Raw genomic sequence first — 16,746 nt, 5'->3', positions numbered from 1 at the left:
AAGTGGGACACTCAGGTTAACAGGACAGATTTTGGAGGAACTTCCGAGACGCTCTCTCCCAAGGGAGCCAGGCTGCTTTGAAGAGAAGCGCGACCCCTTGAACTCGCCCACCCTGGCCAGCACCCCCTGCTACCGAGGAAATGGCCCGGTCTCTTCTGTCCCATCCAGAGCCACAGCGAGGCCAGCTTGAAGCTAGCAGGGGAGGTGCCCCGCCCGCTTGCACAAAGCAAGGAAACGTGACCTCATCACAGCAGGGGAAACTGAAGGACACTTCCTCTTTTGCCTGCTGGGCTGCTGCCAGAAGGTTCTCAGAGCAACAGAAGTAAGATGTGTCCAGCTCCTCCTGGACGGGGCTTCTGAGGGCCACGGTGCTCCGTCTGTGGAGAAGAGAGGGCGGAAAGCTGGATCTGATGTGCCGGTGGACCCAGTACTGGGGAGGCTGAGGCAGGAGGATCAGGAGTTGAACAACAGCATTGACGACCTACTGAGTTAGAGGCCAGCCGGGGCTACATGAGATCCTATTCAAAAAAAAAAAAAAAAAAAAGAGAGAGAAAATAAAAGAGTGGGTGGCGGGTGGAGAGGAGATGGAGAGCTGGTTTAGCAGATAAGGGTGCTTGCTTGCAAAGCCTGACAGCCTGAGTTTAGCAGATAAGGGTGCTTGCTTGCAAAGCCTGACTGCCTGAGTTCAGTGTCCCAGTACTCAAGTAAAGGCAGATGCACAAAGTGGTATGTTTGTCTGGAGTCTGTTTGCAGTGACAAGAGGTGCTGGAGCGCCCATTTGCTCTCTCTGCTTCCAAATAAATGAATAAAAAATAAAATATACAAGACAACAAAAGAAACATTAAACAAAATAATTCTGAAAACCAGTGACCCAGGTGATAGGCGAGAGCTAGAACCCAAGTAGAAAGGCCACCAGCCACGACCCCCCTCCCCCGGGCACTTTGCAGATGAGCAAGCTGAGCAGCAGAGGGTAGGTGACCCCCAAGCAGGTGGACCCGTGGGCAGTCTGCATTGTGCTTTGGGCTGTGGGGCAGGTTCGCCAACGTCCTGTGGCAGACCGCCTCATCTCCTTGGTCACATGCTGACGCCCTGGGGTGACACAAGTGGGAAGGACAGCATTCTTCAGCATTAGGGGCCCTCTACCCTGGCCTGGCGGCCTCCTTCCCTCTGAACCCGGACCATGACACCCACATCCGACAGTGGATGTACCCGTCAGATGGCTGCCTGACGTGGGAATTCGGAAGAGTTCTTGAGAGCCAAGCATTCGCCCTTCCTCCTGTGTGGCTGCCCCACCAGTCAGCACAGAGCCCCTCACCCCCGGTGCCAGCGTGTGGGGACCCTCCCTCTCATCAAGCAGCAAGCACCTGCCTTGTTCATTTGGTCCCCACACGGTCTCCCTGGACACAGCATCCGGTCCATCATGTAAGAGTATCAGAAGGACAGCAGCCCACCATTGTACCTGACTGACAACCAGGGCTCCCATTCTCTCCTCCTTATCCCTGCAAATTCGCTAGAATGACTCGTGGCATGAGGACACATTGCCCCTTCATTATGAGGGGGTCACGGGGGCAGATAAACACAGAGGAAGAGGTGTCGTAGGCAGGTGTTCCCTCTGGGAGCATTGTCTGCCGGGACCCGCCATGTGTGCAGTCAAAAGTTCCCTAACCCTGTCCTCTTGGGGTTAGATGTGATGGATTATACCTCCCCTCTTCTCTGTCCTGGGAAATGGCATCTCAGCTGAGGTCCCTCTAGAGCCATGCACAGGACACAGAGCAAGGGAGCTGCTAGAGAGGCCAGCTTAGCAAAGCTGCAGCCATCTTGTGGTTGCTGGGCCTCTTGGGACAGCAGAACCAGGGACCTGCTTTGACAGAAGACTCTCTCGCAAAGCTCCCATGTGTGGAGGGGGTCTGATGGCAGTCTCCGAGGGTGGTTCTCCGGGCGGAGCTAGCAAGGCTTGCTTGTCTTCTTGGCCTCTTGGGGTAGTAGCTCCTTCCCCTGGGCATGGGGCAGGACCCTGGGACCAAGGGCTTTAGTGTCCTTTCAGGGCACAGCTGCTTGCAGCCAGCTCATTTGCAAGAAGGTTGGGGTGTGGAGAACATGCAGGGTTTTCAGGCGTTATAGCTGTTTGGGGTGAAGGCTCTAATTTCCATGACGGACCTTGGGGAGAGGAATTGAAGTTTTTAAGGCTTGTGTGAGAGAGAAGAGAGCAGGAAGAACAAAGGTGAGGTGGGGTGGGGTTCAGAAAGGCCCTTCCAATGCCCTTCAGCTCGAAGTCCTCAGCATGCCCAAGTTCTTTCGCTAGTGGTGTTGGGTTGTGAGTCCCCAAAGTAGTGGGAATCCATAGATGATCCTAAGACTCAGCAAGTGGCATACCACTGATATGCTGGTATCATTTCCCATACCATCAGCAGAGGAGTTCTGCCAATCTGCAGCTGGTGAAGAAGCCAGAAAGCCCGCGAGGGTCACTTTCTGTTTTTTTTTGGGTTTTCCCAAAAGAACCATCCTGTCAGCATTGGTCAAATCTTTCAAGTAAGACTGAGTCAGAAAGTTTACAACGTGTTAGTTCTCATGACAAGATGCCAAGTCAGAAAGTTCCCAGCAGGACATTGCTAGTTCACCTGAAAAGGAATGGAAAATCAGAATGAGAGCGAAATGCTTTTGGAAAAACCAAATCCCAGATCTTCCTTATCTATTACCAAATTGCTACCAGAATGGTAACATGGCAAACCCAACCCTTCTGATGTGTTTGGGGACTGAAAACCATGGCATGAGATGCTCTTGGTCTATGCAAGAACTGCCTCATTTACATAAACGAACTTTAGTCTAAATAAAGATTTCACATTAAGGGGAAGCTTGACTTATTTACATTTCTTTAAGAAGGGTTTAATAACAAATAGGGTCAAAATGATTGTAAGAAAAACCCCAAAGTAAATACAAAACCACAGGAGCCTCTAAAAATCTTCTCATGGTCCCCTCCCTGCAGCATATATTTGGGAGGAATGCAATTGGGGTCATGACCAGAGAAGCTCCGGGGTGGGGGAAGGAGGGCAGAACTCTGCAGGGAAGCCTCGCGTACTGGCTCAGAATACCCTCAGGAGCCATAGTGCTGACTGCTCTCCCGGGACCCAGCCAGGGCCAGGTCAGCTTTAGGCTTTGTCATCTCTGCTAGTCCTGGTGGTCCTGGCCTCTCTGAGAAAGAAAGACCAGCACCTACCCAGCAAGCCACTAGCAAGCATGCAGGAGCTCCCAGAACCGGGTGTGATCCTGCATCCCTTGGCCTTGGATGATGGCCCTGAGAAGGCTACCTGACTCCCAAGGATGTCCCAGAGGGCAGCCTGGTTTCACGTTTCTGACGCACAGTCAGTGCTCAATGGGCTGTAGTGAGGTATATGGGTGGATTTGTATCCCAGACTTCCTTTTTAAGACACTGATTGAAAATGGACTCACAGCTGGGCGTGGTGGTGCACGCCTTTAATCCCAGCACTCAGGAGGCAGAGGTAGGAGGATTGCTGCGAGTTCGAGGCCACTCTGAGACTCCATAGTGAATTCCAGGTCAGCCTGGGCTGGAGTGAGACCCTACCTCGAAAAAAAAAAAAAGAAAAGAAAATGGACTCACACTATCCCAAAGAAAGAGACTTTAGGCTAGCAGTACCATTTTGAAACTGCATTAAGAAAAAAGAAATGGCTAAACATTAATTTTAATTACCCCTCTTAATTCAATTCCATATACCACAAATGATATTATATCAGTATGTGATCAATAAAGAAGTTAAGGCTGGAGAGATGGCTTAATGATTAAGGAGTTTGCCTGCATAGTCAAAGGACCCTGCTTTGATTCTGTAGGACCCATGTAAACCAGATACACAAGAGGCACATATGTCTGGAGTTTGTTTGCAGTGGCTGGAGACCCTGGTGTGCCCATTCTCTCTCTGTCTCTCTTCTATCTCTCTCTCTCTGCTTACAAATTAAAATAAATAAATAAAACAAAATAAAATAAAGAAATTATTCCCTGGGTGTGGTGGCTCATGCCTTTAATTCCAGCATTTGGGAGGCAGAGGTAGGAGGATCACTGTGAGTTCAAGGCCACCTTGAGACTACATAGTGAATTACAGGTCAGCCTGGGCCAGAGTAAGACCCTACCTCGAAAAACCAAAGAAAGAAAGAAAGAGAGAAAGAGAAAGAGAAATTAATCCTGAGATAGTCTGCCTTCTTCTGTGAGAAGTCTGTGAAATCCTGGATTGGGGCTGCAGAGATGGCTCAGCAGTTAGAGGCACTTGCAAGCAAGGCCTGAGATCCCAGGTTCAATTCCCCAGTACCCACATAAAGCCAGATGCACACAGTGCTGCATGCGTCTGCAGTCTGTTTGCAATAGCTAGAGGTCCTGGAGTTCCCATCTCATTCTCTCTCTCTCTCAAATAAGCAAATAAATCCTTTTTAAAATGTGGGACAGGATGTTCTCAGAATAGCTGAGCAATGGGTCAGGTGGTTTTAGAGCAGTGCCAGGCTATGAAAGCCTGAGGGTGATCTTATCTGCACTCCACAGGTAGACAGGTGGGTCCCTCCCCTGAGCCAGCTCCTATCACTTGGGCCTCATTGCTCATCTCTGTCTTGCCCAGCCTGGCCCTGAGGTGTCCCAGCAGCTGCTGAATAAATTGCTCTCAGTGAGATTTATGCAAAAACAACGTAGTAATAGCACATTCACTCACTCATTCAATTCATGTAGTCACTAAATGATATATTTGAGCAGAGACTGTGTGCAGGGCCTCCATCAGGTCACTGGGCACCCCCAGGTAGAAGTCCAAAATCAGAGTCCACAGGGGCATGCTAACCCTGGAGCTGCCAGCAGCAGTGTGTGTCTCATCTCAGTGCCCGACTCAGCTTTTGGCAGGTTTGGCCCTGTCTTCACAGGACTTTCTCCCCCGTGTATATGCGTGTATCCTCTTCTATGAGTCCCGGGACTCAGGGCCTCCTCAGCTAGGCTGGCCTCATCTCAGCCAATCACATCCCAAAAGACTCACACTCATAATTTTGGGGGACACCATTCGTTCCGCCATCTCAGTCTCTGGTAGAGCTCCCAGCGCTTCTTCCCCGAGTTCTGTCCCTGGGTCATTTCAAGGGCATCCTCAACATACCACTTGCCTGCTTTGTCTTGTCTTGGGGATTGTTCCCCTCAGTCCCTGGGCTAACGCAGACGCACAGCCATCAGGCCCAGAGAAGCTAGAGCTCATCCTGGCCTGGGGACAGGCAGACCAGTGGATGACCAATGGCCAGCAGGAGTGTCTGCAGGACTAGGAAGGATGGCTGAGGAACCAGCAAACTGACCCGGGTATGTGGCTTGGGCAGGTGTGAGGGAAGCTATCATCACTGAGGTGGAACCTCTGTGGGGCAGGGCCATGTTTGGAGGAGTACTTTGGGTATGTACTTAGGAAGCTGAGCCCCATGAGAGGGTGAGTGGCCTTTAGGAGGCTGGACTGGCCATGGGGACAGGAGTTCCATGAGAGTGGAACAAGTGAGGAGGACAAGAGAAGGGCAGTGGCGAGACCCCCCAGGCCTGTGTTGGGCAGCTGCAGGGTAGAGATTGGACCTCTTCTCTCCCTGGACAAGGCTCCTGGAGCAGTGTTAGCTAGCGAGGCAGGACTGGGTTTTGGGTCATGAAATGTCTGGGGGATAAGCTTGGGTGGTTTTTAAAAAAATGTTTTTATTTGTTTGCAAGCAGAGAGAGGGGAAAGACAGAGAGAGAGAGAGAGAGAGAGAGAGAGAGAATGAACATCAGGGCCTCTTGCCACTACAAATAAATAAACTCCAGATGCATGCACCTCTTTGTGCATCTGGAGTACTGGAGAATTTAACCTGGGCTGTCAGGCTTTGCAAGCAAGCTCCTTTAACCACTGAGCCATCTCTCCAGCCCCCTGGGTGGGTTTTAAACCAACCTACCTTTAGCAGACTCTTTCCACCTAGCTTCTTCAAGACGTTTGATGGGAGTCATCTAAGACTGGTGTCACCGCACTAACTTATCTCACCTCTCCCTGCCTCTCCTCCCTCCTGTCGGAAGAGTTCTCAGAGGTGTGGGAAAGTGATGCAGCCCTTCCTTGCTCCTGGCCTCCTGAGGACACGTGTGTCACTGTTGGAAGAGCCTAGGTGCCATCTCAGTGGGCCAAGGGTGATCTGCAAAGGCCTCCAGGTCTCTGCTCCTCCACCGTGGAGACAGGCCTGGCTCTGAGTTGGAACTGAAGAAGGGTTGACAGAAGATGAACCTTAGGTGACAGTGCCCTGACCTCAGCTGGGCCGAGAGCCTGGAAGGGGTTTGGAGGCTCAGCCTCAGCCTGGCCTTCTGGGACCCCAGAAAGTAGGTGCTGTCCTCTGTGGGGTGGCACAAGGGGCTCCTCGGAATGAATGCGTCCTGCCCACCTCTGGCTACTCGGCCAAGGGTCCTCAGAGGATAACTGCCTCCCTCACCTCCCTTGGCAGTGTTTCCACTACTCCAGGCTGGCAGGGTTGGAGTTCAGAGCCTAGCTTCATGGGCACCCCTCATGAGTTCCTGCACCCCTTGTGTCTCTGCTTCTTCAAACTGGGACCTGTACTGAGGACCCAGCTGAGCTTCTACCCTGGGTTTGGGAAGACAAAAGACCCCCATTCCACCCAAATCAACAAATACACCTCTGTGCCTGTGGCCCCAGCGTGGACACACAGTGGGAATGGGTAGCAGGGACAATGAGCTAGAGGAAGGCTTTGATCTTTCACTCAGCCTGGGGGAGTTTAGAGTTGCCTGAATTTGACCAGATGGTTGTATAACCTCTTCTAACAATAACATTCCATTAAAGGAGGTGTGGTTGCCCACAAAACAAATATTAGAATCTCCTACAGAGGAGCTGATGGGGCAAGGCCCATGGTGGGGTGAGGTAGGGGCAGTGGTGGGAGGCCAGTGGGTTGGTTCTGGCCATTCCAGAAGGAACTGTGTCTGGAGGACAGTAGACTCCTGGAGTACATCTGGACTCTGGGCTACGTGGCTGGGCTGTCTGAGCCTCAGATTCCCTATCTGTGGAATGGGGTGATACATCCTCTTATGGAGGGTGTCCACAAGTGAATGTGTGGACATGTGAGGCTCCGAGCATTGGAGGAGCAATAAGCAGTCATTTTCGTTCTTTTTCTGTTTTCTAGAAAGAGAGTGAGCGAGTGAAGGAGGGGGAGAGAGAGAGAGTGAGAGAGAGAATTGGTGGGCCAGGACCTCAGCCACTGCAATCGAATTCCAGGCACTTGCACCACCTAGTGGGCATGTGCGACCTTGCACTTGCCTCACCTTTGTGCATCTGGCTGAGGTGGGATCTGGAGAGTCGAACATGCATCCTTATGCTTCGCAGGCAAGCGCCCTAACCACTAAGCCATTTCACCAGCCCAGTAGTCATTTTCAACACTGTCGTTACTGTCATCACTCCCTCAACACTGCTTGCTCTCACCTGCCCTGTTAGACAGCAGCGGGGCCAACAGGTAGAGCCAAAATGCATGGTGTCCAAAGGAAACCCCTCCTGTGTTGGATGCTGTGGGTGACGCCCTCCAGTCACTTTCCCCTTCAGAACAACTTCTCTTGGTTTCTTGTGGCTACTTCCCCACTCTTGCAGCTAGAGAGGGCAGAAGCTGGACCTTGAGGCAGACCTTTCTGCTTTCAGTGGAAGTGCCCTTTCCATGGGGCACCTGGTGAGAAGTGCCCATGCTGGAGAGACTGTGCTGGCCTCCTAGAGCAAGAACAAAGGAGGAGTCTGGACTGTTATTGAATTGGAAACCCAAAAGACATGAGCCTGCTCATCAGGTGATCAAGTGGTCAATGCCCACACCATGAGAAGTCTGGGCTGCTGGAGGGGGCGCATCTCAGCCTGGGTGGAGGAAACAGGGTGTCTCCTGCAGGAGTGGTACAGGAGCCAATGAAAGGCAAGTCGGAGTTATCTGTGGAGGAAGGGCAGCGGGAACAAGTGTGTAGAACGACCTTGAATAACCTTAGGAAGGATGAGCTTCCTCCTTGTGGGCACCTGCCACCCCCGCCCCCCTTTACCATCAGTGGCTATTTGTTCTGGTCTTGATTCCCAGTGCAGATGGGCTAAGAGAGTTCTCACATCTGTCCCCTTCCTCCCTGACTGAGCGTATGGCCCAGCCAGACCGCAGTTTCCTGTCTTTCTTCATCAGGAGGGGGATGGGAATGTTGAAAAGGAGCCACTTGGCCACACGGTCCTGACTCAGCCCAGCGCGGGAGCCTGGGTCACTGCAGGCCACAGCTGGCTGCCACTTCTGTAGCCAGAGGCAACTTGGCTTCTAGAAGTTCATTTGGTCAAAACCCGAAAAATAGTGCATTTCAGAGCAGGTGGCCACCAGAAAGGAGGTAGCCCGGTGTGCAGGGCCCCCCAGAGCCATAGAGTTATCAAATTTTGACCTAGGAAGTGTGGAGTCAGTTTTCTTTTCATTTTGGCCAGTTCCTTTCTATGTTCAGTGTTTTCTCTGGGATCTGCATGGGGTGTGGGATAGTTGCCTGGGTTGGGAAGGTGTATTGTTCTAGACATAATAGCATTCCAAAAATAGACCTAAGCCCTGGCTTGGCATTCTTCTGATAACATATTTCATTTTACAAAGGACATAATGCTATCCTGCCACACCCTCCAAAGGAGCAGATTTCACGAAGACCACCCCCCTCAAGCTCCCTTGGGCTCTAACTCACTGAACTTGGTCCTTTACAACCTGCCATAATTTATCACACGTTTCTTTTTTTTTCACTTACCTATTTTTTTTTTTTTTTTGGTTTTTCGAGGTAGGGTCTCACTCTGGTCCAGGCTGACCTGGAATTAACTCTGTAGTCTCAGGGTGGCCTCGAACTCTCGGTGATCCTCCTACCTCTGCCTCCCGAGTGCTGGGATTAAAGGCGTGCGCCACCATGCCCAGCTTCACTTACCTATTTTTTAAAATATATTTTATTTATTTATTTGAGAGAGAGAAAGGTGAGGGTGAGGGCACATGAGGGGGGGGGGAGTATGGACTTGCCAGGGCCTTCAGCCACTGCAAATGAACTCCATATGCATGCGCCCCTTTGTGCATCTGGCTTATGTGGGTTCTGGACTCAAACCAGGATCCTTTGGATTTGTAGGCAAATGCCTTAAATGCTAAGCCATTTCTCCAGACCTTTTACTTATCTATTTTGTATGCTCGTGTGTGTGTGTGTGTGTGTGTGTGTGTGTGTGTGCGCGCGCGCCCATCCACACATGCAACTGAAAGTCAGAGGACAACCTTGAGGAAATGTCTGTACACATCTCCTGAGACAGGAGCTCTTGCCAGCACAACTGTGAGTTTTGGATTATATTTTGCTTTAGGATGGTGTTTGGGAACTAAACCCAGGCCTGTAGGTTCTCCTGGGCTGGGGTCAGGGACTGCCTTTTACAGCAGCTGTCCTCTACTGACATAACCCATTTCAAACTAGGTTGTTTGATTTCTTATTATTTAGGTTTTTGAATTATTTGTATATCCTAGATATTAATTCTCTGTCAGGTGAATAGCTGGCAAAGATTTTCTCCCATGTGTAGGTTATCTCTTTGCTCTATTCACAGTGTCCTTTGCTGTACAAAAGCATTTTAATGTCATGAGGTCCCAGTGGTGATTAGTGGTTTTATTTCCTGAGCAACTGGGTTTATATTCAGAAAGTCATTGCCTATGTCAGTATGTTGAAGTGTCTTCCTGCTTTTTCTTCTAGCAGTTTCAAAGTTTTAGGTCTGATATTAATGTCTTTGATACATCTGGAGTTGATTTTTGTACATGGAGAGAGATAAGGATGTATTTTCATCCTTCTACATATACATATCCAGTTTCCCCAGCACTATTTGTTAAAGAGACTGCCTTTTCTACAGTGAATGTTTTTTAGCGTTTTTCTCTTAAATCAGATCACTGTAGCTGCCTGAATTTACATCTGGGACTTCCGTTCCACTGATCTACCTGTTTTTGTGGCAGTACAATGCTGTTTTTGTTACTATGGCTCTGTTATATAGCTTAAAACTGGGTATGGTGATACTGCCAGCCTTATTTTTGTTTTCTCAAATTTGTTTTGGATAATTGAGGTTTTTTGTGCTTCCAAATGAATTTTAGGATCATTTTTTTCTATTTCCGTGAAGAATACCATTGGGATTTTGATGGGGGTTGCTTTAAATTTGTAAATTGCTTTTGGTAAGATTGGCATTTTCACAATATCGGTTCTTCCTTTCCAAGAACATAGGATGTCTTTCCACTTCCTAGTGATCTTTCTGATATACTCTTGTATTCTGATTGCCAGTATTTTGTTGAGAATATTTGTTCTTTTATTTTTAAAAAAACTTTATTTATTTGAGAGAGAGAAAGAGGCAGAGGGAGGGAGGGAGGGAGAGAGAGAGAGAATGGTCATGCCAGGGCCTCCAGCCACTGTAAACAAACTCCAGATGCATGCACCCCCTTTTGCATCTGGCTTACATGGGTCCTGGAGAGTCGAACTGGGATCCTTTGGCTTTGCAGACAAATAACTTAACTGTTAAGCCATCTCTCCAGCCCCTTTATTTCAGTTTTTGAGGGTCTCACTCTATCTCAGGCTGACCTGGAATTCACTATGTAGTCTCAGGATGGCCTTGAACTAATGGTGATCCTCCAACCTCTGACTCCTCAGTGCTAGGATTAAAGATGTGTGCCACCACACCTGGCTTGTTGAGCAGTTTTGAGTTCATGAGAAAGATTGGTAATTTTCTTTTTTGGTTCAGTATTTGTCTGATTTTGGTATCAGTATGATGCTGGATACGTAGAAGGAGCTTGATAGGATTCCTTCCCTTTCTATTTTTTGGAAAAGTTTGAGAAGCAGTGGTGTTAGTTCTTCCATGAAGGTCTGGAAAATTCACCAGTGAATCCATCTGGGCCTGGTCTTTTTTTGTTGTTGTAAATCGAGGTAGGGTTTCACTCTAGTCCAGGCTGACCTAGAGTTCACTATGTATTCTCAGGGTGGCACACCCGGCAAGAACCAACCTTTTGTTTCATTGATTCTCTCTCTCTCTCTCTCTCTCTCTCTACACACACACACACACACACACACACACACACACACACACACACATATAATTTTTTATTTTATTTTCTTTGGTTTTTATTTCATTACTTTCTGTCCTAATCATTATTATTTCTTCCTGTCTACTGCTTTTTGGTTTGCCTTGTTTTCTATTTCCAAGGCCTTCCTTAAGGTGAAACATTAAGTTGTTTACTTGAAACCTTTCTGATTTCTTTTTTTTCATTAAAAAAAATTTTTATTAACAACTTCCATGATTATAAAAAATACCCCATGGTAATACCCTCCCATCCCCCAATTTCCCCTTTGAAACTCCATTCTCCATCATCTCCCCTCCCCATCTTAACATGTCTCTCTTTTACTTTTGATGTCATGATCTTTTCCTCCTCTTATGATGATTTTATGCAGGTAGTGTCAGGCACTGTGAGGCCATGGATATCCAGGCCATTTTGTGTCTGGAGGGAGCATGTTGTATGGAGTCCTGCCCTTCCTTTGGCTCTTATATTCTTTCCACCACTTCTTCTGCATTAGACCCTGAGCCTTGGAAGGTGTGATAGAGATATTGCAGTACTGAGAACTGTGGTCATTTCTTTCCATCACCATGATAACTTTAGAGTCGTCCCGAGGTCATTGCCATCTGAAAAGAGAAGATTCTCTACCAAAAGTGATAGTAGCATTAAAATAAGGGTATGAAAATTAACAGAAGTACTTACTGGGCAGTTTGATAAGCATAGTATATACATTTAGCTAGACAACAGCAGACATTACACCCCTAGGGCTCATGACACCCCTGTTTTAAGTTTTCAGTATCAAGGATGTATTCCCTCCCATGGAGAAGGCCTCCAGTCCAATTAGAGGGCAGTTGGTTTCCGCCATAACAGATGTGCCACTATTGCACCTGTTGGGTCATGTGGCCTGGCTGGCCAAGTATAAGGCTTACAGTGCCCACTGTTGAGTATCTTCACTAGTGATTTCTGTTTCTCCCATTGAACTGCATGCAGAATGGCTTCTTCTAGCTTTCTGTCAGCTGGTCTGCATGGAGGAGGTTATCAGCTCAGATCCTGCAGGATTTCTCAGTGTCCTTGCAGCCCAAGTATATGGAGTCTTCAGCAATAGGGTCTTACCACCTATTCCTGGTGGGAAACCAAGGGTCTTGGCAATGGCCTACAATGTTTTGGGACCTCCCTGGTCAACAACTCACTGGAAGATATCCCATCCCTGGCACTGAAAATTTTCTCGCCACAATCTACGGCTCCTGAGTGTTTCATTGTCCAAAAAAGTAGGTTTCCAAACTATTTATTTATATGCTCTTAGATTTTGATTAGCTGTCCCTCCACCTTTCCTTTACTCAATCTCTTCCCCAAACCTCATTTTGGGCCTTTTCACCCCCATTAATCTATTCTTCTACGTACATATATACAATACCTTCCTATTAGGTACCCCCTCCCTTCCTTTCCCTTCCACTTATATCTCTTTTCTAGCTTACTGGCCTCCGCTACTGAGATTTTTTCTTCTTACGCAGAAGCCCAGTCATCTGTAGCTAGGATCCACATATGAGAGAGAACATGTGGCACTTGGCTTTCTGGGCCTGGGTTACCTCACTTAATATAATCCTTTCCAGATCCATCCATTTTCCTGCAGATTTCATAACTTAATTTTTCTTTACTGCTGAGTAGAACTCCATTATATAAATGTGCCGTATTTTCATTATCCATTCATCAGTAGAGGGACATCTAGGCTGGTTCCATTTCCCAGATACTGTGAATTGAGCAGTAATAAACATGGTAGAGCACGTACTTCTAAGGAAATGAGATGAGTCCTCAGGATATATGCCTAGGAGTGCTATAGCTGGGTCATATGTTAGATCAATTTTTAGCTGTCTTAGGAACCTCCACACTAATTTCCACAATGGCTGGACCAGATTGCATTCCCACCAACAGTGTAGAAGGGTTCCTCTTTTTCCACATCCTTGCCAGCATTTATGGTCATTTGTTTTCATGATGGTAGTCAATCTGATTGGAGTGAGGTGAAATCTCACTGTAGTTTTAATTTGCATTTCCCTGATGACTAGGGATGTAGAACATTTTTTTAAATGCTTATATGCCATCTGTATTTCTTCTTTTGAGAACTCCCTATTTAGTTCCATAGCCCATTTTTTAATTGGCTTGTTTGATTTCTTATTACTTAACTTTTTGAGTTCTTTGTATATCCTACATATTAATCCTCTATCAGATGTATAGGTGGCAAAGTTTTTTTCTGTAGGTTGCCTCTTTGCTTTATTCACAGTGCCCTTTGCTGTACAAAATCTTTGTAATTTCATGAGGTTCCAGTGGTTAATCTGTGCCTTTATTGCCTGAGCAATTGGGGTTATATTCAGAAAGTCATTTCCAAGACCAATATGTTGAAGGGTTTCCCCTACTTTTTCCTCTAGCAGTTTCAGAGTTTCAGGTCTGATGTTAAGGTCTTTAATCCATTTGGACTTAATTCTTGTGCATGGAGAGAGAGAGAAGAATCTATTTTAATCTTTCTACAGATAAATACCCAGTTTTCCCAACACCATTTGTAAAGAGGCTGTCTTTTCTCCAATGAGTATTTTTGGCATTTTTATCAAATATAAGGTGGCTATAGCTACTGAACTTGCATCTGGGTCCTCTGTTCTATTCCATTGATCTACATGTCTGCTTTTGTGCCAGTACCATGCTGTTTTTGTTACTATGGCTCTGTAGTAGAGGTTTAAATCAGGTATGGTGATACTACCACCCTTAGTTTTGTTGCTCAGTATTATTTCTAATATTCCTGATTGGTTCTTCTTCAGACTCTCTATTTCCTTATTCCTGTCTTATATTGACCTCCTTATTTCATTAGGTTGGTTTCCTGTGTTCTCCTTTAGAAGTTTGAAGTTTATTTTCTTCTTTGATTCTTTTTTTTTTTTCTTTTTTTCTTTCTTTCTTTTTTTTTTTCTTGATGTAGGGTCTCACTCTCGCTCAGGCTGACCTGGAATTCACTATGTAGTCTCATGGTGGCTTCGAACTCATGGTGATCCTCCTACCTCTGCATTCTGAGTGCTGGGATTAAAGGCATGTGCTACCATGTCCAGCTTGATTTCTTTGAATATAGTTAAAATCAGTCTTTTGAAATCCTTGTCAGGTATTTCATCCAAATCAGTCTCAGTGGGGGTGCAGCATTCACATTGGCTCTCCTGTCTTTATCTTGCAGCCTGGGCCACTTTCCGTAACTCAGTGGAGCCCTCTTCATTCTTCTTCCCTACTGCCATACCCAGGACAGACATCACCCTCCTGAGTGTGCAGCTTGCACTTTCTTTCCTGACCCCTCTGTAGGCATCTCTGCCCTGTTCCATGACATGTGTTGGGTGCTGATCCAGGGGTGGAGCAAGCTGCAAGCACGAGGTGGACCCTTCTTGCCCCAGCCAGTGGGGAATTAAACAAGGACATGAGGGGAAAGCAACCTGGATGGGAGACAAGAGACACAAAGAAGGAGACCAGGTCTATATTCTGATTAAGGTCTCAGATTTATTCAGGCAAGCACCAGCTTATATACAGAAAATAAAACTTTCTAGACAGTGCCTACATGCCTAAAGTCTGTTCCACAAATACCTCTGTGCCTGAAGACTGTTTGCCAAGGCCATACGATAAGGTCTCTGTGCCTGGAGATCTAAAAACAGCTTCAGTTCTCATGGTCAAAGAGCAGCTACAGCTCCCAACATCTCCTCCCTTCTTTTATACAAAAGACGGGGAGACTCGCTATTCAGTGGTGGGCTTTAACCAACTGGGGGAGTATTGACCTGACACCTCCTGTGGGCTGTCATTTTTTCGACCCACAATATTGGCCCTTGGTACCTCTTGGGGAGGGGAGGCAGGGTCTATATGATCATAATAAGTGTGGTACCAACCTCCATGCAAGTCAGGTTTTTCTCTCAGGGAATTCAGAAGTGGTCAGAAAGGGACCTTCCCTTGCGGTGCTTTGCCTCGCACCCATGTTGGTGCCCATATCATATTCACTTTATTGTGAGCTGATATGCATAGGTCTGAATACTATGCAGCTCCTAAAGGAGGGGAGTCAAGGATGTATTCTATAGTGCATAGCTTGGACCTCTGCACGAACATTCACAATAGACTTCATTAGACACTTGAAGAAAATAGGCAATAGGCATAAGAGAAGCAGAAGACAAACTCCCACAGCTGCAAAGCTGCCTCTCCAGGAACTTAGAGAATCCCAACCAGGCAACACAGACTGAATTGCAGCAAGTAAATCATTAGCAGCCTTAGTGGCATTAAAATCAAGATGACTGTTCTGTATAGCTAAAATGTTTCCAAGGCTTTGAAAGATTAACAGGAATCATAACAAATGCAGATTGTTTGACAATCACTACAGTTTCAGAATCATGAGAAATACAATTGGACAGACTACAATTATCACAGGTAACATTAAACATTTTCTCAGACCCGTGACACCAGGTAATATTTATATTCCCTAACATAAGGGCATAAGGTGGTGTAACACAGGCCATAACAGTTCCCTTTGGAAGGCTATTTGAATCATTGCTGTCAGATGTAACCTTGATACCGCCCATAGCAGCAGCAATTTTCCACACATAAGTTTGCTGATGTTCATTGTCTGACTACCACAAGCCTGAGGACAGTCCAGTAGCCCAATCATTAACCCATTCAGTTTTACTCTCTTTAGAGCCTGCTGATCCTGACCATATCTAGTAGATCCAGAAACATTATACCTGATAATTTTTTTTTTCCCTACACATTTGCTCCAGTGTATAGATTTATTGAACCAAGGTGTGTTTCCTTCACAGGGAATAAAGTCCTCTGGTGGACTATCCCCTGTAACTTGATTTCCATAGGGAAGCCAAATAGAAATGCTGCTTCTTTGAACCTGCTTTATCGTCTTTGTACCTTGTACATGCTTTACAGTAATGTTTCTTTCCTTTATTTCAAAACATCCCACTATTGCTAGTCTTAGAAAAGCATAGTGGAATTCTTAGACCACGCCCTGAATATGAACTCATAATTATTTGATGTAATTCTATATTTTTACTAGATGGTGTACTTAGCAACCGAGTGTTATTGACTAGAACTATGATTTCTTTTTTCTCCCAGGTCACTGGATGTAATATAGGAGGATCAGGAACATAGGTCCAGTAAAGTTCACTGCAAGCAAGATGTAGATGACGCCATATTATCAGGATCAGCAGTGTCCTCTTGTTTGATCTCGTGGCCTGCATGCCGCACCAAACATTCTGGCGACCATCTGGCTCCATTTTCTTTCTGTGAAAAAATGCAAACAGATCCTCGTCCCCATATTAATACAGGGTTGGGTCTACTCCATTTGTTAGTCAATGGATCTTTCCACATTACTTTAGCATAATTAGTGTTGGTTTGTGCATGCCAAAAGTGGTCAGCAGCAGAAGACCCTTTTGCATCCAAAAGTAAAAAATTTAAAAATAAACAAACTATGATTTAACCATCTTGTTACTGATCCCTGCATCATTTTTCCCTTTTTTGTTTTTTGTAACTAGATTTCTGCCTTTTCTTTCCAGTTAATAAAATATCATCCATATAATGAATAACATATAATTGAGGAAATTTGCTTCTTCTAGAAGCTAAAGCTTTAGCCACAAATTTCTGACATGAAGTTGGACTATTAGCCATACCTTGAGGGAGAACTTT

Source organism: Jaculus jaculus, chromosome 2 (genome assembly GCF_020740685.1).
Source record: "Jaculus jaculus isolate mJacJac1 chromosome 2, mJacJac1.mat.Y.cur, whole genome shotgun sequence".
NCBI lineage: Eukaryota > Metazoa > Chordata > Mammalia > Rodentia > Dipodidae > Jaculus > Jaculus jaculus.
Note: the sequence above shows the minus strand (reverse complement) of the source record.